The sequence below is a fragment of the Triturus cristatus genome, chromosome 1_2 (genome assembly GCF_964204655.1).
Source record: "Triturus cristatus chromosome 1_2, aTriCri1.1, whole genome shotgun sequence".
NCBI classification, from domain to species: domain Eukaryota; kingdom Metazoa; phylum Chordata; class Amphibia; order Caudata; family Salamandridae; genus Triturus; species Triturus cristatus.
In genome coordinates this window covers 189,542,430-189,567,412 of record NC_140580.1, presented here as the reverse complement: position 1 = coordinate 189,567,412, position 24,983 = coordinate 189,542,430, and positions in this window count along the sequence as shown.

Below are 24,983 nucleotides of genomic sequence, written 5' to 3'. Positions count from 1 at the left end.
TGCTGTCTGCTCGTGTCATCGTTGGCCTCCCGCTATTCCTCATGAGTATTGCAACGTGTGCTGAATCAGCGTCCCATGCATGGACATGGTGAAAAGTCTTTTTGGTTAAGGATTGCTGCAAGGCATTTTGGTGTTGGTAGGTGTTTGGAATGTGTGGGCACTGCTCCTGTGCATGTTGTGTTACTATACATCCATGTCGACTCACCATGGGGCACATGACATGTTGCATGACTCCCATGTATTGATAGTCACCCTTCGTAACAGTCATCTGTAATAAGACTGTGGATTCTGATGAAGGCATCAATGTGTGTACAACTTCCCTCTGAAACATACGGGATGCTACGGGTGGACATAGTGTGGGACATCCCCATGAGAGGATCAATGGGGATTTGCAGCCCCTCCGTGTGCAGCAGGGGGTGTTTGGCTCACCCCTTCACTTGTGTGCCAGTTCAATGGATTTGACGCATCTGTGTTGTGAAGGGTGTGTCCAGTGTAGGTCCCACATGTTCAGCCAAATTACCTGTGAGTCTGTTCATATTGATGCATTTCCCTAGGTGTGAACCTGAGTAATAAAGGTGTTCCTCACCCTCCAAGGTGCATCATCTCTGTCAATGCAGGTCTCTTGCCACTTTGCATGCGGCATCTCTGTCAAAGATTGTGCATATGAGTCTATGTGTAGTTTAGCAACATGCATGCAGTTCTTCAGGGATTAGAATCTCTATTGTGCATGATGTCCATGGTTGTGTATGTATTTGGGCATGTTGGTGACCACAACAGGCCGTCAACACCTGCTGAGGGTGTGTATCCTGTGCGCAGCTCGGCCTTCAGTTTCATGATCCGGTGTCAGTCATCTTTGGTGATTGTGCATCCATTGTCTCTGGGTGTGCCATGGGAAACCGGACACTCCTTCCTTTACATACGCCTGTTGCAGTTGTCCTTTCTGACATCCTTGTCTTTGTGTGCAACTTGTGGCATAGTTTCCAGGACATGCCGCCTGCTGCTGCGGCCCCTGCAGCAAGTGCCCACAAAGTTTACAGATTCGGCAACACACACACCCCATTCATTTGGGTGGCATCAGCTTGTCTGTGCCACTGTTGCGCCCACGCGGTGCCAAAGGCTGGACCGGCAGCGCATGCAATGTGCACATTGGACGACCCTCATGTCCTTACATGACCCATCACACTTGTTAGAGTCGGGGATCTCTGGTTGGCGCAAGGTTGCCCTTGTGTCAAGCAGGAACCCTCTCCTCCACGTCAGGGCGCAGGATAACCCCTCGCGAATGACCCTTGCTCACCCTCTAGGTGCGTGGCGTGAGCAGCCAAGGCGATTCCTCAGGCGTTGTTGGTTAAGCACTTGCAATCATACACACAGTAAATACATCAATCCCCCCAGAAACGGACACCAGACTTGGGTATATATAAAAATATGCTTCTTTATGTAAAAATAAGGATATATATCTCAGCAGACTTATCACAAGACCAATAACGTTTTCGCTATGCCACCAGGTCGTAAAGCAGGCAAATGTTCTTTGTTCGTAGCTTCAAATGGATACTTTGTAGTCTCTTGCAAATGTTACTTGTGGTTCCAGTACTCACAGAGATCGGCTCCTGCGAACGGGGAAATAAGGCGTTGCGGGCCCCGAGCCCGATACTGGAACTTCTTTCGTGATGTGGAGAGTCGGCACAGGTCGGTGCGACTCTCAGCTTGGGAAGTGTTCTTGGGTCCTCAATCAGCAGGTGTGGGCAAGTAGGCAGGCGCGGCCAGCGACCCTTTAGCACGGCGGTGCAGGAGGGTCTCCACAGCGGGGGCGGCGCGGCCTGAGATGTCCGGGGATAGCGAAGCGGGGTCGCAGGGCACGGTCAGTGCAGCTGGATGACCCGGCGTAGATCACAGTCGTCGGACGGCTTCCGGCGGGAGGGGTGATAGCGCGGTCAGCGCGCTCCAGTAGCAGGCGGTGACAGGGATGCAGGCGGCCTGGCCCGGGGACAGAGAGCGGCTCTGGACGGAGCGGGGCTCTCACGGGTTTGAGGCAGGCAAGCTTCTGAGTGTCACGGCCCTAGGAGGGGCGATGAGGGGCGCAGTCTCTTTCCAGCGGGATGCACACATGGCTCGAATTGGAGGACGAGCAAAAGCACAGAGAACCCACTGGTCCTGGGGTTCAGTTCAGGGGGCAAGCTCAGATCAAGCCCTTGGAGAATGTTTAAAGCACAAAGCAGCAAAGTCTTTTCAGTAGTCTCTTCCTCTCCTTCCTCAGCAAGGCAAGCAGCAGGCCAGCTCCTCCAGCGTCTCCTTCTCCTTCTAGTCGGGCAGAGGTTCTTTGTGGTAAAACAGGATTCTGATTTCTTAGGAGCCAGGCTCCTACTTTTATACCATGATTCTTTTGTTCTTTAGCGCCAGGGGGCCTGGGCCTGGCTCAGTCCAGTTCTGGAGCACTTTGTTATGGTGACTCTGCTCTTTCCTTTCAGCAGCAGGGCAGAGACATCAGCCGCTCCACAGGGGGCGGCGCCGGCTTTGTGGTGGCAGAGCACAGGTCTATTCAAGAGTCAAGGTGTACTCCTCCCACCCATCCTGGTGTCATCTTTCTACCCACCACCTGGCAGCCAACCTGTCTCTGGGGATCCCCCCATCCTGCTCCTTACTGTTGCTAGGCAGAACACACACACACACAGCAGAGGCAGACTGAGATGGTCAGGTCAGTAAATACTAACTTTCTAAAAGAAGTATTTACAAACCCAGGATATTAAAATAAACTTGACTACAAGAAGTATTTTATTATTCTGAGTTCAGGCATACTAAACGTGACACTTTACCATGCTCTCTGAGTCCACTGGGGTCACAGCGTTGGCGTGATCCCAGCAGCCCATTCTGGCCTATGGAGAGCAGGTAGCCTTCAATAGTGAAAAACGGAAATGGCTGTAATTCACTACTAAGACATGCCACACACACCAGGGCATGTCCTACCTTATGCCTACAATGCACCCTGCCCGTGGGCCTACCAGAGGGGTGGCTAATATGTAGGTAAGGGAAGGTTTAGGGACTGGCAAGTGGGGGCACTTGCGCAGTCAGCGCGACGGTCCCGGACCGCGCACAGGGTCTGCGGTGGCAGACCCTAGACACATTTTACAAGGCCGCTTTCTGGGGGTGGCGCAACCAGCGCTGCAAGCCCACCAGCAGCATTGGCATTCACAAGCCCTGGCACCCCTGGTGCACTTTACTGGGGACTGACAGTGAATCCAATAAACCAATCAGGAACATCAATTACAGGTACACTTTACCTAGGGAGCACTTGCACTGCGGCACGGATTAGCCGTGGCGCAGTGCCCTGAGCGGACAACACCAGCAAAACAATCGAGGCACACCATCAAAAAGTGGAAGGGAAACTCACGCCAAGGTGCCAGGTCTAACACGTGTCCCCTCCAGCTGAAATGTGGGGAGAACTACCCTTGCCCAGGGGGTTCCTCGTCACTAAGGCGGAAATACCTGGACAGACCGTCAGCGTTGGCGTGGTTGGTACCAGGACGGTGTTCCACCGTAAAGTCCATACCCTGTAGGGAGATGGACCACCTCAACAGCTTCGGGTTCTCACCCCTCATTTGCATCAACCATCTGAGGGGCCTGTGGTCCGTCTGAACCCGGAAGTGAGACCCAAACAAGTAGGGTCTTAGCTTCTTCAGCGCCCAGACCACAGCAAATGCTTCTCGCTCAATTGCACTCCACCTACTTTCCCGTGGAAGTAACCTCCTACTGATGAAGGCTACGGGTTGGTCCCAGCCCTCCTCAGTCATCTGTGAGAGAACAGCCCCTACACCATGCTCTGAAGCGTCTGTCTGTACTAGGAATTCCTTGGAGAAGTCAGGGGCCAAGAGCACGGGCGCCGTGCACATGGCAGTCTTCAGGGTGTCGAAAGCTTTCTGACAGGTGTCAGTCCAAATCACGTTCCTGGGCTGCTTCTTGGAAGTCAGCTCTGTCAAGGGGGCAACAATCGTTCCATAGCCCTTGACAAACCTCCTGTAGTACCCAGTGAGCCCCAGGAAGGCCCTCACTGCGGTCTGCGTCTTGGGGGGTTCCCAAGCCAGGATGGTCTCAATTTTGGGTTGCAAGGGTGCCACCTTGCCACTCCCCACTTGGTGTCCCAAGTACACCACGGAACCCTGCCCGATCTGGCACTTGCTTGCCTTGATCGTGAGGCCTGCTCGGCGCAGAGCCATCAACACTTCCCAGAGGTGGCGCAGGTGTTCGGGCCAGGTGGCGCTGAACACCGCGATGTCATCCAGGTAGGCGGCACTGAACGCATCCAGCCCAACCAGTACCTGGTCGACCAACCTCTGAAAGGTGGCAGGGGCATTCTTCATCCCAAATGGCATGACTCGGAACTGGAAGTGCCCATCTGGTGTAGAGAATGCTGACCTCTCTTTGGCCCCATCGGTCAAGGCGATCTGCCAGTACCCAGACGTTAAATCAAACGTGCTGAGGAACCGGGCATCCCCCAGCCGATCAATGAGCTCATCAGCTCTGGGGATGGGGTGCGCGTCAGTCTTCGTTACTGAATTGAGTCCTCTGTAGTCCACACAGAACCGGAGTTCAGGTGTGGCTCCCGGCGCAGCAGCCTTTGGGACCAAGACCACGGGGCTGGACCAAGGACTGCTGGAGGACTCAACCACCCCCAGCGCAAGCATCTTGGAGACCTCCTCCTTGATGCAAGCTCTGACCCTGTCAGTTACCCTGTAAGCTTTGTGCTTCACAGGTAAGCTGCCTCCTGTGTCCACATCATGGACGCACCAATCTGTGACACCAGGAACCAGGGAGAACCTATCGGGAAACTGCCCCAGCAAGTGGCGGCAATCTTCCTGTTGTTCGGGCGTCAGGGTGGGTGAGAGGTTAACTCCATCCACTGACCCATCTTTCTCAGAGGCCACTAAGAGGTCAGGAAGAGGCTCGGTCTCCTCTTCTATTCCATCATCAGTGGCCAGCAGCATGCCCACTTCGGTCCTCTCTAAGTGGGGCTTAAGGCGGTTAACATGTAGGACCCTCAAAGGGTTCCTGGGAGACTGCATGTCCACCAAGTAGGTGATAGGACTTTTGCGCTCCACAACCTCAAATGGACCTGTCCACTTATCCTGAAGTGCACAAGGCTCCACTGGGGCTAAGACCCACACCTTTTGTCCAGGTTGAAGCTCTACCAGAGTGGCATTCCGGTCGTACCACCGCTTCATCTCCTCCTGGCTGGCTTCCAGATTTGCCTCAGCAAGTTGCCTGAAACGCCTAGTCTGGTTTCGGAAGGCCAGCATGTAACTATATACATTCTGGGGAGGTTTCCTGGGAGATTGCTCCCAGCCTTCCTTCACCAAACTCAGAGGTCCTCTTACCGGGTGACCATACAGAAGCTCAAAGGGGCTGAACCCTAGAGACTTCTGTGGCACCTCTCGGTAAGCGAAGAGCAGGCATGGCAAGAGGACGTCCCACTTACGCCTCATTGGACCGTTCAGGCCCATGATCATGCCTTTGAGGGTTCGGTTGAATCTCTCAACCAAACCATTTCCTTGGGGGTGGTAAGGAGTGGTGAACTTGTACGTTACCCCACACTCCTTCCACAGGGATTTCATATAGGTGGATATGAAATTGGTCCCCCTGTCGCTCACCACCTCTAGAGGGAATCCCACTCGGGAGAAAATTCCCATCAGTGCTCGTCCCACCACGGGGGCCGTCACTGTCCTCAGAGGGATGGCTTCAGGGTACCGGGTGGCATGGTCCACCAAGACCAGGATGAACCTGTTGCCCAGGGCTGTCTTGGGGTCCAGAGGCCCCACAATATCAATACCCACTCGTTGGAATGGCGTACCGACCACAGGGAAAGGTTGCAGAGGAGCCTTGTGCTTCCCTCCGCTCTTACCACTTGCCTGGCAAGTCTGACAGGTTCTGCAGTAGGAATCTGAATTCTTGTGCATTTGGGGCCAGTAAAAGTGGGTGACAAGCCTGTCATAGGTCTTGTCCATCCCCAAATGTCCTGCTAAAGGCACATCATGAGCCAGCCCCAGTAGGAAGGTTCTGAACTTCTGGGGTACCACCAGCACACGGGCTGACCCAGGTTCAGCAGCCTTAGGCTCGGAATACAGGAGGTCACTCTCCCAGTACACGTAATGTATTTTGGCCTGAACACCATTGGCCTGGTCTGCAGCCTGCTGCCGCATACCCACGAGAGAAGGGCATTCTTTCTGCTCCCTGCAGAATTCCTCCCTGGAGGGACCTCCTTCTTGCTGCCAATGGGTCAGCTCAGGCAAGTCTCCCAGTTCGGCAATCTGTTCCCCGGTAGGCTCCAGAGCATCCCCCTCAGGGTCTACTTCCTCCTGGGCCGTGGGAACTTCGGGGGCCGGTTTCCCGCGCCTCCTGCGCCTTCTCCCTAAGGCCGGTTCCTGGACCTCTCCCTCAGGCTCCAGGACCCTCTCAACACCCCTACTGGCTGCCATGGACCGGGTGGTCACGCACGCCCAGTCGGGTAGACCCACCATCCTCAGATGCGTGGTCTTCTCCACCTTTTCCCAAGGGGAGCTCTCAAGGTCGTTCCCTAGCAGACAGTCTACAGGCATGTCAGTTCTCACAGCGACTTGTAGAGTACCAGAGACCTCCCCCCACTCAAAGGGAACTTGAGCCATTGGACAACGACTCTCTATGTTGTCAGCATTGACAACCCTGCAGTAGGCCTTGGGTACAATCTGCTCTTGAGACACCAGGTGTTGCCTCACCGAGGTCACGCTGGCTCCTGTATCTCTAAGAGCCTCAACCTTCTTTCCATTGATGGTCACTACTTGCCCATATTTCTTAGTGTTAGAGGGTAAGTAGGTTTCAGGGACCATCTCACTGTCTCCTAGCGAGACTAGGGTCATATGCGCGGGACCCCCACCCCCCTGGACTGCTACCTCCTCCCCAAAATTAACATTAGCTACTTGCCGGGGTGGAGCACCAGTGGGTGCGGTCTTACCAAACAGGCGACACTTAGGATCAGAGGCAATGTGACCCGGGTCACCACACCTATAACAATTGAAGGGCCCCTTTGGAACAGGTCTACCTGTCGGGGCCCCGTTCTGCTGCGGGGGTGGGGGAGGCTGAGAACCCTTCTGCTGGTTCCCTTGGGGATTACTTTGGGGGCCTTTTTGGAACCCTTTCTGTTTACCCCTGTCCCCCCCACTCTTCTGCTGGGGACCCTGCCCACCTTTGGCGGAGTCTCCCACTTGACCCTTGTGGACCCTGGTGCTGAGCCAGCGGTCCGCCTCCTCAGCAAGCTTCCTCGGGTTGGACAGCTTGCTATCAATCAGGTGCTGGCGTAGCTCAGGAAAACATTGACTGGACAAGTGCTCCCATGCAATTAAATCAAGCAGCCCTTGATAATCATTCACTTTGCTACCCTTCACCCAACCATCCAGTGCTCTGCAGAAAAAGGTTACATATTCCACATACGTACTCTCAGGGATCTTCTTAGTCTCCCTGAACCTCTGTCTATATAGCTCAGGAGTTAACCCATACCTGGTCATTAAAGCTTCCTTCATATGGGGGTATGAGGTCTGGACTTCTAAGGGCAAATCTAACAGTGTGTCCCGCCCTTCAGCAAGGAACCTTCCCCACAACCCCGCTCCCCAGTCTTTCTCAGGGACCCGGTGTGAGGACATGGCCACCTCGTAGGCTCTAAACCACTGCCCTATGTCATCCTTTCTAAAATACTCCTTCACTACATCTTTGGGGATGTACACCTTGGACTCTACCTGCACCGGTGGAGTGCTGCCACCAGAAGGAGCGGTATCCAAACTTTTCGCCTTCAGCTCCAACTCCTTCAATCTGATATCATGCTCCATTTGGCGTTGTTGTGCCTCCAGGGCCAACTTCTGCTTTTCCATTTCCATTTGTCCTGCCAACTTTGCCATCTCCATTGCATGCGCCCTGTCTGCTGCCCTGTCTGCCAGCTCCTCTGGCGACCGGACTCTGCTGGGCTCCTCAAGGTTGTCGGGTGGAACGATGTCCCCCGCATTCCGTGGGTCTCGTGACTCCTTCCAGGCTCTCAACGCCTTGGTGTACTGGGTCTTCCTCTTGAATCCAGCATGGGGGACTCTGAATTTTACACTGTGGCCTTTCAATTGCTCCATCGTGTAGCCTTCCAGTCTCTCCCAATCCACCTCATCTATTCCAGAAATCACAGAGAGTGCTCTTCCAGCGGAGAGTGAGCTAGGCATGGTTGCAGTAACGGCAGATGTCTCAACAAAGTTCAACAAATAAAAACCTGTGGCTGCGTTATTTGGTCTGCTCTCACTATCTGGTGATTAATAACTCACTGTATGTAAATCACAAGTGCAAATCCGAAATCCCACCCGCTGCCAACAATGTTAGAGTCGGGGATCTCTGGTTGGCGCAAGGTTGCCCTTGTGTCAAGCAGGAACCCTCTCCTCCACGTCAGGGCGCAGGATAACCCCTCGCGAATGACCCTTGCTCACCCTCTAGGTGCGTGGCGTGAGCAGCCAAGGCGATTCCTCAGGCGTTGTTGGTTAAGCACTTGCAATCATACACACAGTAAATACATCAATCCCCCCAGAAACGGACACCAGACTTGGGTATATATAAAAATACGCTTCTTTATGTAAAAATAAGGATATATATCTCAGCAGACTTATCACAAGACCAATAACGTTTTCGCTATGCCACCAGGTCGTAAAGCAGGCAAATGTTCTTTGTTCGTAGCTTCAAATGGATACTTTGTAGTCTCTTGCAAATGTTACTTGTGGTTCCAGTACTCACAGAGATCGGCTCCTGCGAACGGGGAAATAAGGCGTTGCGGGCCCCGAGCCCGATACTGGAACTTCTTTCGTGATGTGGAGAGTCGGCACAGGTCGGTGCGACTCTCAGCTTGGGAAGTGTTCTTGGGTCCTCAATCAGCAGGTGTGGGCAAGTAGGCAGGCGCGGCCAGCGACCCTTTAGCACGGCGGTGCAGGAGGGTCTCCACAGCGGGGGCGGCGCGGCCTGAGATGTCCGGGGATAGCGAAGCGGGGTCGCAGGGCACGGTCAGTGCAGCTGGATGACCCGGCGTAGATCACAGTCGTCGGACGGCTTCCGGCGGGAGGGGTGATAGCGCGGTCAGCGCGCTCCAGTAGCAGGCGGTGACAGGGATGCAGGCGGCCTGGCCCGGGGACAGAGAGCGGCTCTGGACGGAGCGGGGCTCTCACGGGTTTGAGGCAGGCAAGCTTCTGAGTGTCACGGCCCTAGGAGGGGCGATGAGGGGCGCAGTCTCTTTCCAGCGGGATGCACACACGGCTCGAATTGGAGGACGAGCAAAAGCACAGAGAACCCACTGGTCCTGGGGTTCAGTTCAGGGGGCAAGCTCAGATCAAGCCCTTGGAGAATGTTTAAAGCACAAAGCAGCAAAGTCTTTTCAGTAGTCTCTTCCTCTCCTTCCTCAGCAAGGCAAGCAGCAGGCCAGCTCCTCCAGCGTCTCCTTCTCCTTCTAGTCGGGCAGAGGTTCTTTGTGGTAAAACAGGATTCTGATTTCTTAGGAGCCAGGCTCCTACTTTTATACCATGATTCTTTTGTTCTTTAGCGCCAGGGGGCCTGGGCCTGGCTCAGTCCAGTTCTGGAGCACTTTGGTATGGTGACTCTGCTCTTTCCTTTCAGCAGCAGGGCAGAGACATCAGCCGCTCCACAGGGGGCGGCGCCGGCTTTGTGGTGGCAGAGCACAGGTCTATTCAAGAGTCAAGGTGTACTCCTCCCACCCATCCTGGTGTCATCTTTCTACCCACCACCTGGCAGCCAACCTGTCTCTGGGGATCCCCCCATCCTGCTCCTTACTGTTGCTAGGCAGAACACACACACACACACAGCAGAGGCGGACTGAGATGGTCAGGTCAGTAAATACTAACTTTCTAAAAGTAGTATTTACAAACCCAGGATATTAAAATAAACTTGACTACAAGAAGTATTTTATTATTCTGAGTTCAGGCATACTAAACGTGACACTTTACCATGCTCTCTGAGTCCACTGGGGTCACAGCGTTGGCGTGATCCCAGCAGCCCATTCTGGCCTATGGAGAGCAGGTAGCCTTCAATAGTGAAAAACGGAAAATGGCTGTAATTCACTACTAAGACATGCCACACACACCAGGGCATGTCCTACCTTATGCCTACAATGCACCCTGCCCGTGGGCCTACCAGAGGGGTGGCTAATATGTAGGTAAGGGAAGGTTTAGGGACTGGCAAGTGGGGGCACTTGCGCAGTCAGCGCGACGGTCCCGGACCGCGCACAGGGTCTGCGGTGGCAGACCCTAGACACATTTTACAAGGCCACTTTCTGGGGGTGGCGCAACCAGCGCTGCAAGCCCACCAGCAGCATTAGCATTCACAAGCCCTGGCACCCCTGGTGCACTTTACTGGGGACTGACAGTGAATCCAATAAACCAATCAGGAACATCAATTACAGGTACACTTTACCTAGGGAGCACTTGCACTGCGGCACGGATTAGCCGTGGCGCAGTGCCCTGAGCGGACAACACCAGCAAAACAATCGAGGCACACCATCAAAAAGTGGAAGGGAAACTCACGCCAAGGTGCCAGGTCTAACAACACTACAGTCTGATGTTGCAGCCATCCTCCAAGCATTGTCCATCCGAAAAGCTACCGCCTGCTCTCAGGCATACCCTAGGCGCACACACGACACCTTTGCATGATGAGTGTGCAACTCCAACTGCCTACACAGCGCTGCCCCGCCTTCCAGGCCCTGTCACACCAACCAGGTCATGCCCCTCCTACTCCCCACCGGCTCCGTACACCAGCAAGGCCATGGGAGTGGGACTCAAGCCTTCAGCATGTAGTATAGTGGCATCATCTGGCACATGGCCCAGGTATCATCTCTCAGTGTGTCCATCTTCAATGTGTCCAGGTCCCCCTCTCCGGCATCACATGCGCACAGTATCTCAACATCAGCTTGTATGCCATTGACAGCCAGGTGCTCCTCACCCTCACCAAAGACGCAGCCATTGCCAGTTCCAACATTCAAGAAGGCATGAGATCCATTGATAAATGGCTGAACATCAGCCACCTGAGGCTGGACTACTACAGGACTGAGGTAATCATCTGAGGATTGTCCCCTTACAGCTGGGTCAGCTGCTTGTGTCCCACCCGCAAGAGCCCTGCACATGCACCCAGTGCCCACGCACACAAGATCGTGTGCATCATGGATTCGTCACTCACATTTGCCATGCTAATCACCAGCATCTGTACCTCAGGATGCAACACCCTCTGCATGATGCACATGATCCACAGATAGATCCACTCCAAGGAAAGACAGACCATCCCCCAGGCCCACGACACCACCTGTGTCAACTACTGCCCCGCCCTCTATGGAGCAAGTACATCCTAACTCCCGGGAAACTTGTCCACATCCAGACTGCATGTGCACACCTCAGCTTCAACATCCCGTGCCCCAGCCACATCACCGTCCACCAGAGATAGCTGCAATGGATCACTGTGTGCTGCAGGATGACCATCAGACTCCTCACCCACACTCAGGAGGTAGGCCACAACCCCAGACCCCAAACCAACCTTGGCCGTCTGTCATTCGAGACCCCGTTGTGCCAACTCCGTGCATCCAACCTTGCCCTGGCCACCATTCTTCACATCCACCTTACTCCAGCCTGCAGGACATAGTTCTCCCACCTGGCAAGGCATACCTGCTACTCCCTCCCCGGCAACATCCACATGAGCCATGACCTCTACGCCTTCAGGATACTCTTCCCAATTGGTCTGTCCGCACAGTATTGCATGCCCCCCCTCAGCAGCTTGGGGCCATCACGGGTGAGTATTGTGCTCCATGTCTGTATTGTATGATACATTGTGACCCATGTGTGTCCTGTCCCAGACTCAGATTCCAGGGTATAGATGGCTGGAGTTAGTTCAACACTCAGGCATAGTTTGACATTTCCCCACACGTAGGTTGTGTACTCAAAATGAATGCAACATGGAATTGTAGAAATTAAGAATTATTCTCGGTGGGGGGCCTGTTTAGTGTGGACAAATAGGTGCTATACAGTGTGCATGGAATCCAAAGTTCACAGGGGGAGATGGGATCCTTGTCATTTGGAGTTATCAGAGTCCAGACAACAGTGTTGGTCATCATTGGTCAGACTGTGACCAGCAAGTCCATGTGGCAGAGGATGTCATTGTATGAGGTGCTGCTGTTGCGCATGAGGGCCAGGTGCCAGGCCAGGTGACCTGGGAGATGTGGATGGTCCGCTGTCTCTCACGGTCTTTTCTGTGGACGACCCACCTTCCTCGCGGGACCCTCATATGAAGGCCTTGACGATGCTTGGGATGCTCCGTCGGACGAATCCTCCTCCTCCTCCCTCCCTGTGGCTGGTAGTGGTCTTCGCCTGGTGGCACAGGGAGGGTTGCCCATGTTGTCGGCAATCCGACGGAGTGAACGGCTTATGTCCGTTTGCACCGCCAGGAGCTGAGCCAGTCTTGCCTCCATCCGTCCTTGGTGTTGTTGTTGACTGGCGTGTTGTTTGGTCTGCTGGTTCTTAATCTCGTTGAGGGTCCCCACTACCTGGCTGATGCCCCTGGTGTCACGCCGATATGTGTCCAAGATGTGGCGTATGTGTGACATACCGGTTCCCTCAGCTGGCTGGTCAGGTTCGCGCCACTGCCTGCCTCCACTCCCACCACCCCTGCCCACACAAGCCTGGCCTGCCGTTGTGGGCACATCGGGTCTACAGGACCCCTGAGGGATGGCATTTGCAGGGTTGTCTGCCTCCTCCTGGGTGGCCGGAGAACCTTGTCCCTCCAGGTCAGACTGGCTCAGTTGTTTTGTGCGGGCAGGGCTCCTGGGTGTCTCCTGGGATGTGGCAAGAATGGGCATGGTGGTTGGCACAGATGTACCTGACGCAGGTGCTGCAGGGGCTCAGGAACCAGAGGGTCCAGGTTGGTTGGGGTCATCCACAGAGTGCTGAGAGTCGTCGCTGCCGGTTGGATCATCTTCCTGCTGAGCCTGGGTCTGTGATTGTTCCCCCCAAGTGTTGGGGGGAGATACATGACGTTGCCCTGTGTGTGAGAGAGAGAGACAATGTTAATGCTGTTTCATGCAACATCCATGTTTCATACATGTTCCAGTTGCCACAGTTCCTCCAGGTAGTTGTATGTGCCTAGCATTCACATCAATGTTCACTTGTGGATGGGTATGTTGCAGGGGACTGATTGAAATGTTATCCAGGGTCTTTGACATGTCGCATTTGGCCTTGGATGCTTTTTCGGCTGTGGCTTGATCTTGTTGTGTCACATGTCCATTGTGAGAGTGTGTGACTCCATTGGCTGCCCTGGGGGTGTGTGCTTGTGTAAGGGGTGAGTGATCCTCCCTCAGCTCGACGCTGTTCAACATCCACATGGCCCCCCTCACACAAGTGGCCCACCACCTCAACCTCAAAAACATCTCCTACGCCGACGACACCCAGATCATCCTCTCCCTCACCAAGGACCCTCACACCGCCAAGATAACCATCCACGAGGGTCTGAGGGTCATCGCCGACTGGATGCGGAGCATCCATCTGAAACAGAACTCGGACAAGACGGAGGTCCTCATCCTCGGACCCACACCTTCAGCCTGGGACGACTCCTGGTGGCTGATAGCTCTGGGAATATCACCGACACCGACCAAACACGCACGCAACCTAGGATTGATCCTCGCATCCTCCCTCTCCATGTCCAAGCAGGTCAACGGCGACTCCTCCTCCTGCTACGACACCCTACGCATGCTCCGCTGGATCTACTGGTGGATCCCGACTTAAACAAGTAGAACAGTGACACAGGCCCTCGTCAGCAGCTGACTGGACTACGCCACTGCACTCTATGCAGGACTCCCATCCACACACCAACGGCGGCTACAACGCTTCGGAAACGCCTCGGCACAACTGATTGTCAATGCCCCCCGCCACAGCCACATCACCCCCCTCCTGAGAGACCTGCACTGGCTCCACATCGACAATAGGATCACCTGTAAGCTCCTCAGCCACGCCCACAAGACACTCCACACCGCCGGACAAGCCTACCTGCACATCAGACTCAGCTTCTACACCCCCACCCGCCAGCTCCGCTCCGGCATCCTCGCCCTCGCAGCTGTCCCCCACATCCAACGTATGCCCGCCTGCAGCAGATCTTTCTCCTACCTCGCCGCCAAGACCTGGAAGACCCTCCCAACCCACCTACGACTGACCCGAGACCTACTTGCCTTCAGGAGACTCCTCAAGACCTGGCTCTTCGAGCAGTGGTGGAACCCCCCCCCCCCCTCAGCGCCTTGAGACCCTCACAGGTAAGTAGCGCGCCTTGCAAGTACCCTGATCGATTGTTGATTGATTGACGGTGCCTGCTGGTGGGTGCGGTGTGATTTGGCAGTGGGTCTCCCAGGTGATGTATCTGTCCCACAATGGCGCATGCTGCCATGTCAGTGAGTGTGAGTTCCTGTCCTAGATTTCTGAGCTTGTTGTGTTTGCAGTTGTCACAGGAGGGCCTTGTGCTGCCTACAGCAGGGCCAAGTGTCAGCTACCTTGTCAGTACTTTGCCAGTCCCTGTGCATTGCGGATGGTGCATGGGTATGTACCTGGTCCATATGGGCTGAGGGCAATGGTGTCTGTTTCTGAGTTGTACAATATGTTTAGTGATCCCCACCCTCCCAGCATCCCAGACATCCTGTCTTGGGTTTGTGGTTTGTGTAGGCTGAGACATGGCATGGCCTTGCTTTGTGAATGGGGCATACTCATATTAGTGGCATGAGCGTTGTTTAGAGTGTGGTTGTGTCAGGTGAGGGCTTGGGGGTAGGTGAGTGTGTTTGTTGTAGTTGGGGTGTGGATGCCATTCCCCCCATGTTACGTGAGTTGTTTGTGTACTCACCAGGCTCTCGAACTCCTTTGACTCCGTGTACTCCCACCGGCGGAAGCAGGGCCATCACCTTCTCCTCCCAGGGATGGTAATGTACCAGTCTGCGGGGCAGCCCACCTCCTGTGATGTTACTCTGGGCGTATTCCTCGTTCATTTTGCACTTGACTGCCCTGCGCAGATCGTACCACCTGGCTTGACATTCATTCCTGGTCCTTCCGATGGGCGCAACAGCATTCACCCGATCGACGATCCTCTGCCACAGGCTAGTTTTTTCGGATATGCTGGTCTGTGTGACCAATGTCCCAAAGAGCTGTGGCTCAACTCTGATGACTTCGTTGACAAGGATGTCCAGCTCCTCCCTTGTGAACTTTGGATTCATGTCTGTGGGCATGGTGTGGGGTGTGGGTGTGGATGGTTGTGGGTGTGTGGGTGTGAATGTGTAGGTGTGTGTATGTGTAGAGGGGGTCTGTGTGAAGGAGGTTGTGTGAAGATGTGTAAGTTAAGGTGCATGGGTGCAGTTGTTTGTGTGTGATGTCAGCAGTGGGTCTGTTGCAAAGGCTCATGGTTTGTGATTGTGGGCCATTTTTATTGGTCCATTTGTGGGTGTGGCTGGGTTTCAACTTTTGGTGGGTGTGTTATAAGAGGTGGTTGTGAGTTTGGGCCTCTGTTTGACTGTTTGGATGTGCCAGGTCAGCCTTTAGTTTTTGTCCTGTAGACGTGTTTTGTGGTGTTGTGCGAGTCGAATTGACCCTCCTTGTGCTGTTTTACAGTGTCCTGGTTCAGTACGAGTTGTTTTCGCGTATGTAAGGTGCATCCATAGCTATGTTGTTGTACAGTGATCACATATGCAATGGTGTTGTACAATTCGTACATACGCGATGCTGGGGTATGGTGTTGGGGTACGGTGCGTCCAAGTACGGGGCTGGGTTGGGGGGTACGGGTGTACATACACGGGTGCTGGGGTGGGGGGCACGGCGCGTTCATACGTGTGTGCTGGGGTATGGCGCGTACATACGCAGGTGCTGGGGTGGGGGGGTACGGCACGTACATACGCGGGTGCTGGGGTACGGCGTGTACCTACATGGGTGCTGGGGTGGGGGGTACGGGGTGTACATTCACAGGTGCTGGGGTGGGGGGTACGGCGCTTACATACGCGTGTGCTGGGGTACGGCACGTACATATGCGGATGCTGGGATACGGCGCGTACATGCGCGGGTGCTGGGGTGGGGGGTACTGCGCGTACATACGCAGGTGCTGGGGTACGGCGCATACATATGCGGGTGCTGGGGTGGGGGGTACGGCGCGGACCTGCGCGGGTGGGGTGCGTGGGCCGTACGACTCGTACCCCAGGCCTCAGTGTACCCGGGGTAGGGGTTGTACAAAGTTTGCTCCGTACGGGACGTTTTCCATACGCTTGTGTATTCGGGACGCTGGTATGGATCGGACTTGTGCGCTCGGACTTCAGTTTTACGACTCGTACGTAAATCTGTCCAGGGACGTCTCGTAGACTTTTCCCGATGCAATTTGTATGTATTTTTACGGTACGGTACGAATCGTACTTCGCCATTTGTACGGGACTTGTACGACTCGCACGTAAAAAAATACGGATGCGAGTCGTACGGGAAATGATTTTACCCGATCGGAATCGGCACCTAAATAGTATTTTTAAAACTTTTTTGTATTACATTTCTAATGTACATTGAGTTTTATGTAAAAAAGTATTTTTATTATTTCAATTGGGTAGCCATTTTCTAAACTAAGAGGTCCATTAAGATGGCGGGCAGTCTTTTTCCGCCCGCCACCGTAACAGTGCACGGGACCGACAGCCAGAGGTGGGGCGGTCCGCCATGGCAATTAGGATGCCACCGCCACCGTGGCATCTCGCATATATTGCATAGCGGCGGGCGGTGCTGTAAGCAGCACCCGCCACAATGCAATATATGCATGTTGTGCATTGACATGCAAGCAACGTGACAGGCCCCGCGTGGTGCCTGCCACCTTGTGTATGCCAAAGTTGCAAAGTTGGGGGGTACCATGGGTATCCCCCAAGTGCAGCCAAACCTGGGGGCACGCAGCGGGCCCCCAAAGTGAACTCCGCTTGCCTTTCCATGGTGGAGTCTCTGTCATGGAAAGGCCCTGAAAATGGCACATCCTAATATGGATGGCGGTGTTTACAAGGCACCACCACCATATTGAAGGCCTTTTCCGCCCGGCTGGGAATCTAACCAGCGGATAAGCAGCGGAGGGTCTTTCCATCTGCCGCGGTGCCCCTCACTATGCTAATATGGTGGGGGGTGAAGATGGGTCATTTGGCGGGCAGATCGCCACCGCCGGGACTGCCGGCCCGGTGGTGGCCATCTGCCCGCTATGCTAATAGACCCCCAAGTTCTATTTTGTAAGCTATCTTTGTTGTTTTAGGTCATTTATGAGGGAAGAAGCTCACGGTTGGAAGCTGCATCACATCGGTTAAGGTAAGTTTAATTAAATTACTTTTAGGATTAATTTAGGTGCAGGTAATGTTTGTATTTGGTGTTTTTTGTGAGGTTTCGTTTGTAGGTTTGCGTATGCAAAATGCGGTTAGTGCGTCGATAGGTAGGTGTTAGGGTATGTTCTATATGTTTATTAATGTTTAGAGTATGGTGTTATTAGTATGTTAATGTGTGTTTTTTAATGATTTTATTGTATATTTGTGCAGGAGGGATTGTGTTGTTCTTTCTACAGGTTTTTATCATTTGGAAGTTGCCGTTAGGAGAAGTTTTCTCTTTTTTTTAAGGAACTGTGTATTAGTTTCTAGTAAATGAATAATTATTTTAAAGTTCCTTTATTTTCCAGGTTTTCCTAGAGCATTTCTTTTTTTAAATTACATTTTTCGGGTTTTTTAATGAATTCGAGTCTATGGATATGTTGCCAGCGGCTAAACTTGTTAACAGTTGTATTTTAAAAATATGTTTAGGAACTTTTTACTAAGTTTTGGGATTTTTACATGTTTGGATTTATTTATGGCAGTTTGGATTCAATTCTTTAGCAACAAAAAAGTAAGGGGCCTATTAGGATGGTGGCCAGACCTGAGTCCGCCCACCATCCTCGCGGTGTTGGGACCACCCGCCAAACATGCGGTGGTCCCGCACCGCGAATTAGGTTGTGACCGCCACCCTGGCGGTCGCATTCCGCATTTTAACATTGCAGCGGGTGCTGCTTACTGCAACACTCGCCGCGATGTCAAAATCGCATGCCTGGCATTTCCGTGCACCATGAGGCAGGCACCACACAGTGCCTGCCACTTGGTTTAGGGAACTGCAGGGGGGCACCCCCCAAGTGCACCCCCCACCCCCCAAGGGCCCGCAACGGGCCCCCAAATCCAAACACCGCCAGCCTTTCCATGGCGGCATCGCCGCCTTAGAAAGGCCTTTCACCACACACATCCTAATATGGTTGTCGGGGCCTGCTAGGCACCGCCACCATATTAGTGGCCCACATCCGCCCGGCCAGCAATCGGAACGATTGGCGACCGGCGGAAAAGCAGCGGACAGACTTTGCGTCCGCCGCAATACTAGGCCTGGGCTAAAATTCCGTTCCGCTCGAGGAAATTGCGATAATTTGACATTTTCGCGTTCCGCGGAGAGCGCGAAAATGTCCAAATTTCAGCAATCTGCATTTTACCAGAAATGTTTTGCTTGCTCTCGCTGTAAAATAATACATTCTTGCGTGCGCGCGATCGCCTTACCTGAATCCCCGCGTTCGCCGACAAGTTTTCCCGATCCGGTCGCGTTCTCCACGAGATGTTGGATTGTTGGTAGCCATTTGCGCTGTCTCGCGACAGTTCGCGCCCGCAGTAAGGTCATTCGTCGCGCGATCACGTCTTTCTTCTCGCGATCATGCACCGCGAGACAAGTGAAAACAAGATGGCCGCGCCCATGAGCAACCGCATGGGTAAGTTGGCGAGCCGTGACCAAGCAGAAAGTGCAGCGAACGAGCGGGAAAAAAACTTCCGCATCTTCGCGATATTTCCGCGTGTTTGTGGGGATTTTTAACATTTCCGCGATAATTTGCGAAAGTGAATTTCGCAAATTCCGCCCACCCCTACGCAATACCCCCTGCCATCGTAATATGGCGGGGGTATTTCACGTTACGATGGCGTAACGGTCGCCTCGTTACGCCATCGTAATGGGACCCTTAGGGGACTATTACGATGGTGGGCAGACTTTGCCGGCCACCGTACCGGGAAACCGGACCGACCGCCATAGGTGTGGAGGTCCCGCCAAGGAACTGAGGATGCCACCGCCATGGTGGTGGTAGCATCCCACATATATTGCAATGTAGCGGGCGGTGCTGTAAGCAGCATCCGCCACAATGCAATATATGCACGTCATGCATTTGCATGCACAACATGGCAGGCACCGCGCGGTGCCTGCCACATTGTGCATGCAAATGGAGGGGGGTACCATGGTTACCCCCAAGTGCACCACCAACACCTGGGGGCCCGCAACGGGCCCCCGAAAGCAATCTCCACCTGGCTTTCCATGGCAGGGTCTCCACCATGGAAAGCCCTGAACCGCCGCCCATCCTGATGTGGATGTCTTGCGGATACCGCCACCATATAGATGCCCTTTTCCGCCCGGTCACCTGTCTGACTGGCGGGAATCCGGCGGACAGTCTTTCTGTCCGCCGGGGTCCCCCCGCCATCGTAATGTGGCGGGGGGAAATGGTAGGCAGGCAGTGGGAATTGGTGGGCGGATGGGTGGGAAATGTAATTTTTGAAATTGTTATTGATATTTTTAAATATAAAATATACTTATGTCAATTATTTTGTTACATTTTTTTAATTAATTGACATAATATTTATATTTTAGATGTTTGCAAAGAAATGTTTATTTAAGAATTCATTTCATTATTACGATTTTTCTATATGTTTGTATTATTGTTTTAAAGTAGGGATTTAGCTATGGTTTCTAGATATTCTATCCCTTTAGTGTTTGGGTTGAGTCTTACTTTGCATTGTAAGTGCTCGAACATTGTTTTAGTTTGTTTAGTTAATTTTGGACCTAGTTGTGTTACATACTGTTCAAGTCTTAGTTTTTGGTAGCTTTGTTCTTTTTGGATTGATTGTAGTAATTTATATGGGGTTGGTTGGGTTCGGCCTGTTGTGGCTTGGAAAGCATTATGCCATACTTCCACATCTTTATTAGTTTTTGATTCTTTGTTTAGGGTACTGTTATATACATTCCACCATGGAATGTGGTATTTGGGCTGTCTCCTGTGTCCAGAGCTGTGTAGCCTTTCCGCCCAGGTATCCTCAAAAGAGTCAAGTAGGGGACTTGGTTTATGTTCATTTTTTTGGTAGTAGGAGCTTTCAATTAATAGATTGTAGTGTTCTGCTACATCAGTTATTGGGACGTATGCTAGTGCAATTAGCTTTTTAATTTCATATGCGAAATTGCTATTAGTTGCATATTCTACGCCAAGTGTAGACTTTTGAAGGTGTATCCATATGCATTGATTAAAGTGGTAATAGCAACCTTGTATTGCTGTGTGAGGGTAGTTTTTCAGGATGGCTTGTATCATTGACTGTTCAAAGTCTATGATAATTGTTTGGGGATAGTAATTATTAGTTTCTCGCTTTACTTTTGTTAAGAGTTCTACATAGGTAGTGGTTTGTTTGTTTGGTAACAGGGCATATATAAAGGGGATGTTGGTATTGTGATACAGTCCACGGATTGTGTATAATTGGGAAAATGGTTTGGAACATATTTTAAATGTTCCGTACATTATCCATGTCTTACAATTCTATAGTTTAACTAAGTTTGTGGGAGTTGCATATATTATAATCCTTTTGTCATTGGATTTATTGTCATAAAGTAGAAACTGCTCTTCATTATGAGTTACAGTGAGTTCCGGTGGTATTTGAATTTCACTGAAGGTTTTGGGGGTAGGTGGGGTGGTAGCAGTTGATTTTTTTGTTCTAGCTATTAGCCTTTTTAACATTGAGACAGAGGGTAATTGGCCAGTTACTTGTTCTGGAACTCGATGGAATACGTGTTTTAGTATATCAGTAGTAGGTTTTTGATAGCTAGTGCTAGCTTCTTTCAGCGTGTCTAAAGCATCTCTCACTTCTATTTCAGCTATGGTAGGGAGGTGGTTATGTTCCTTAACATTTAATACAGTTGTTTCTTTTGATGTAGCCCTCCCATGACATGCATTTGAATAATATTTGCTGCATTTCCAATTAATTTTGTCGCTTGTCTGTTTTTCTTGGGTGTAGACATATCCCATATAGCATAACAAATATTTTCCTTTCTGGGAAGTTATGAATTTTGCACCTTTAGTCATTCTGATGTTTCAAATGCTTTGAGAAATGTATATACAAAATATTAAAAGTATTATAATTGTTTTTATTGTAAGTCAGATTTTTATATACAAAATTATACTTACATGTTTGAATATGTTGAACTTTTTTGATGCTGGGGTGTTTATATTGGTGCTTGGCTTTAGTGTTTCTAATTATGTGTTTAACAGCGTTTTCTGTATATTGGGGTTTGTGTGGTTAGTGGGTGTTTTGGGTTAGGATTTTTAGTTGTTTTAATAGTTTAATTTAGATTTATACTTACTTTTTTGGCAAGGTTGTTTTTTGATAATGTTTGTAGTTAGTTGAGTGTCTTTTGGAGTTTCTATAGAGGAGATATAATTTAAAAATATACATTCATTATTTTATTATTGTAAAAAGTGCTTTACAAATATTTTATACAGTTGTAACATAGAGGGGTCGATTTCGATCCGGGTCGGACAGCTCTCTGAGAGCTGTTGGTAGCCTTACCCTGCGACCGACTTGTACCCGGAGCCGGTCCGTCCGGGCGATGAAGTACATGCGCATAACTGGCACAAATCCGACCGACACTTAGGCTCCAATTCAAGCTTCATTTTCCGTACGAGCCGTACCTCCAATCGCTGAACCGAGTCGCCCGGAAGCAGTTCCCACAGAAGTTTCCGGCCGGACAAGTACGATGCACAAATCATACGCGCCGGATGGGTCGCCACGTACAGCACAGCATCCAGAAAATAAGCATATCAGGTACGATTCGTGCCAGAACACAATCCACGGCTACGAGACGGACCAGCTAGCAATGTGTACGAGACAGAGCAACAAGCAGCGTGTACGAGACAAACACATCATGAATTCCATCGCGCAGGTCATACCAGTACACACCTAGAGGATCCATATCCTGTCCACTAGCAACAGGCCACCATAGGGGTTGCATGGCCATCACCACTACCACCCCCACTCATAGGGGGTATGTTGCCCATCACTACTGCCACCCCCATCCATAGGGGACCTGTTGTCCATCACTACTGCCACCCCCACCCATAGGGCTTATGTTGCCCATCACTACTGCCAACCCCACACATAGGGATTATGTTGCCCATCACTCCTGCCACACCCACTCATAGGAGATCTGTTGCCCATCACTCCTGCCACCCCCACTCATAGGGCTTATGTTGCCCATCACTACTGCCACCCCCACCCATAGGGCTTATGTTGCCCATCACTACTGCCACCCCCACACATAGGGATTATGTTGCCCATCACTCCTGCCACACCCACTCATAGGAGATCTGTTGCCCATCACTCCTGCCACCCCCACTCATAGGGCTTATGTTGCCCATCACTACTGCCACCCCCACCCATAGGGCTTATGTTGCCCATCACTACTGCCACCCCCACCCATAGGGCTTATGTTGTCCATCACTACTGCCACCCCCACCCATAGGGGACCTGTTGCCCATCACTACTGCCACCCCCACTCATAGGGCTTATGTTGCCCATCACTTCTGCCACACCCACTCATAGGGGACCTGTTGTCCATCACTCCTGCCACCCCCACTCATAGGGCTTATGTTGCCCATCACATATTGGGCTACCCGACCTGCATTTTTCTGTCACTGCCATTGCACCTAGATATATGATACAACAAGTAACATGATACCTACTATAATTCCGTACTACTGGCTTTGTCAATGTTTGTCAGTTGCATAAGATAAAGAAGCAGCAACTATGGCTAGCATCTAACATTGAAAAAGCTTCCACTTAAAGCCCTGGTGACACCACAACGATGTTGCTGCTCCTGAGTCTCCAAAGGAGTGAATTCCAGAGACAAAATGAATCCTTTAAGGATTTCACTTCCCCACAACGCTCACTTGAAATGACGTCATGCTGTAACTTCTCCACTAGTGAGAAGTGAGGAGAGTGACCATGCGCACATCGATGTGCCTGCTGTCATTGCATTCCAGCAAAAAGAACGGACCGCCTGTGCAGGGTACAACACAGAGCCCAATAGAGAGCCGTATCGAGGCCCCCTTAAGTAAATGACAGTGCCCAGCACCGGTGAGACCCGGCCCACTTAAAGCCCTGTATGTACCACAACATCATGTGCAACTAATGACAAACTGGCATGAATGCCTAGTAATGCCAAGGTAAAAGTCAGGTCATCTCAAATTAAAGGTGCCAAACATGAACATCAAAGTTGTGCTGTGTGCCGAACATGCTGACAATATGACCTCACTCCAACAGGTGACTCGCTAGCAACAGCAGGCGACTGTGCCATGGACAAGCCCAGCCAGCCCCCACAGGAAGGTGATCCCTCGGATGCAGAGTCCCTGGTCTTTTCAGGTGAGGAGGACCGACCTGGCCCTACCAGCGTGCCCAGGACAGCCCAAGCTCAGGCTCTCACTGACCCCACCACCACCACCACCACCACAACTCCCACAAGAGCTCCACTGCCAACGCAGACCCCTGCAGCAACTACTGTGTGGCAGCCACCTCCACCATTACCACCGCTGCCTCCAACACTGTCCCTGTGCCAGCAGTTGCGAATACCACCAGGCACACGAGGGATGCTGGGGACAGTGTGCAGTGGCGGCACCAGGCAATTCCACCGGTCCGTGGCTTTAGGGTAGGTGGGGCCAACTGGGGGACAGTCACAGGAGGACAATGAGACAGAGGCCCTGGACACAGTGCAAACTGTCCTCGGTGAATACCAGCAGAACCAGGGACTGATGGGCAAGGTCCTTGAAGAAGTGTGGGAACAGCGCCTGCTGCAGAGGTCCATTGACACTCACTTGGGACACATTGCTGAGTTCATGGTCCATCTCGTGGGTGATCTGCGGGACATGCCAGCTGCTCTGACAGCTCCCTGCCCCCCCGGCCAGCCAGATGATAGTCACACCACCGCAGCAGTGGCCACAGGGAGGGGTGAGTCACACCACAGCGAACCCTCAGACACCTCTGAGCATACAGCAGGTTTCCCTGGCAAACGGCAGAGGGGGCATCCTAAAAAGACCCCAGGACGATCACGTGGCATAGCACCGTGCCGTACCAGTTCTTGGAGCAACTGCTGAAGTCACCACTGTAACACCAAACATTGACTTTGTTGTAAATCAGAACCCACATTGCCACAAGGATGGGAGTGTTCTGTTGTACTTTTGAACTCTACCATTGTGTGTTCAACACTAACGATTCATGTACCATCACTTTCAAATTCACCTCTCACCTGTCACACATTGTCCAAGGAACACAACTCACAACAGTATGCCTTTGTGTCAAGAGCATTTTCATCACAGTAAGTAGCATGTTAACTCACAAATGCAATGTATCAGAATATGTTAAAGCAAAAATCCAATGAGAGGGTGGAAGAAGCTGGAAAGACACAAGGAAATAACAGTGCGTTGAGAGATTATGGAATAACCACAAAAGCACACCACTAGGCAACACTAAACAATATGCCTTCCAGAGAACACTGGCCAACACCATCAGCATGGACAGTAGGGGGACTGGAGGACACGACCACACTTCCCAACACAGTTCAACTCTTAGCATCCTGGTAAATGCACTTCAGCTGAAATGCTTACTTGTGTCACCGTTATTGTGTGTCACCAAGGTTGGTGCAGGTCAGTGCTGTGATTCTCTAGACACATGTGTGTCACATTATCATCCTACATCTGTAGAGGTGAGATACGTTGTGATCGGTGTCTGCTGAGGAAGCTGCCACAATCCACTCGAGTCTCTGTACCTCCCCCTGCCCAAATCAGGTGAGACA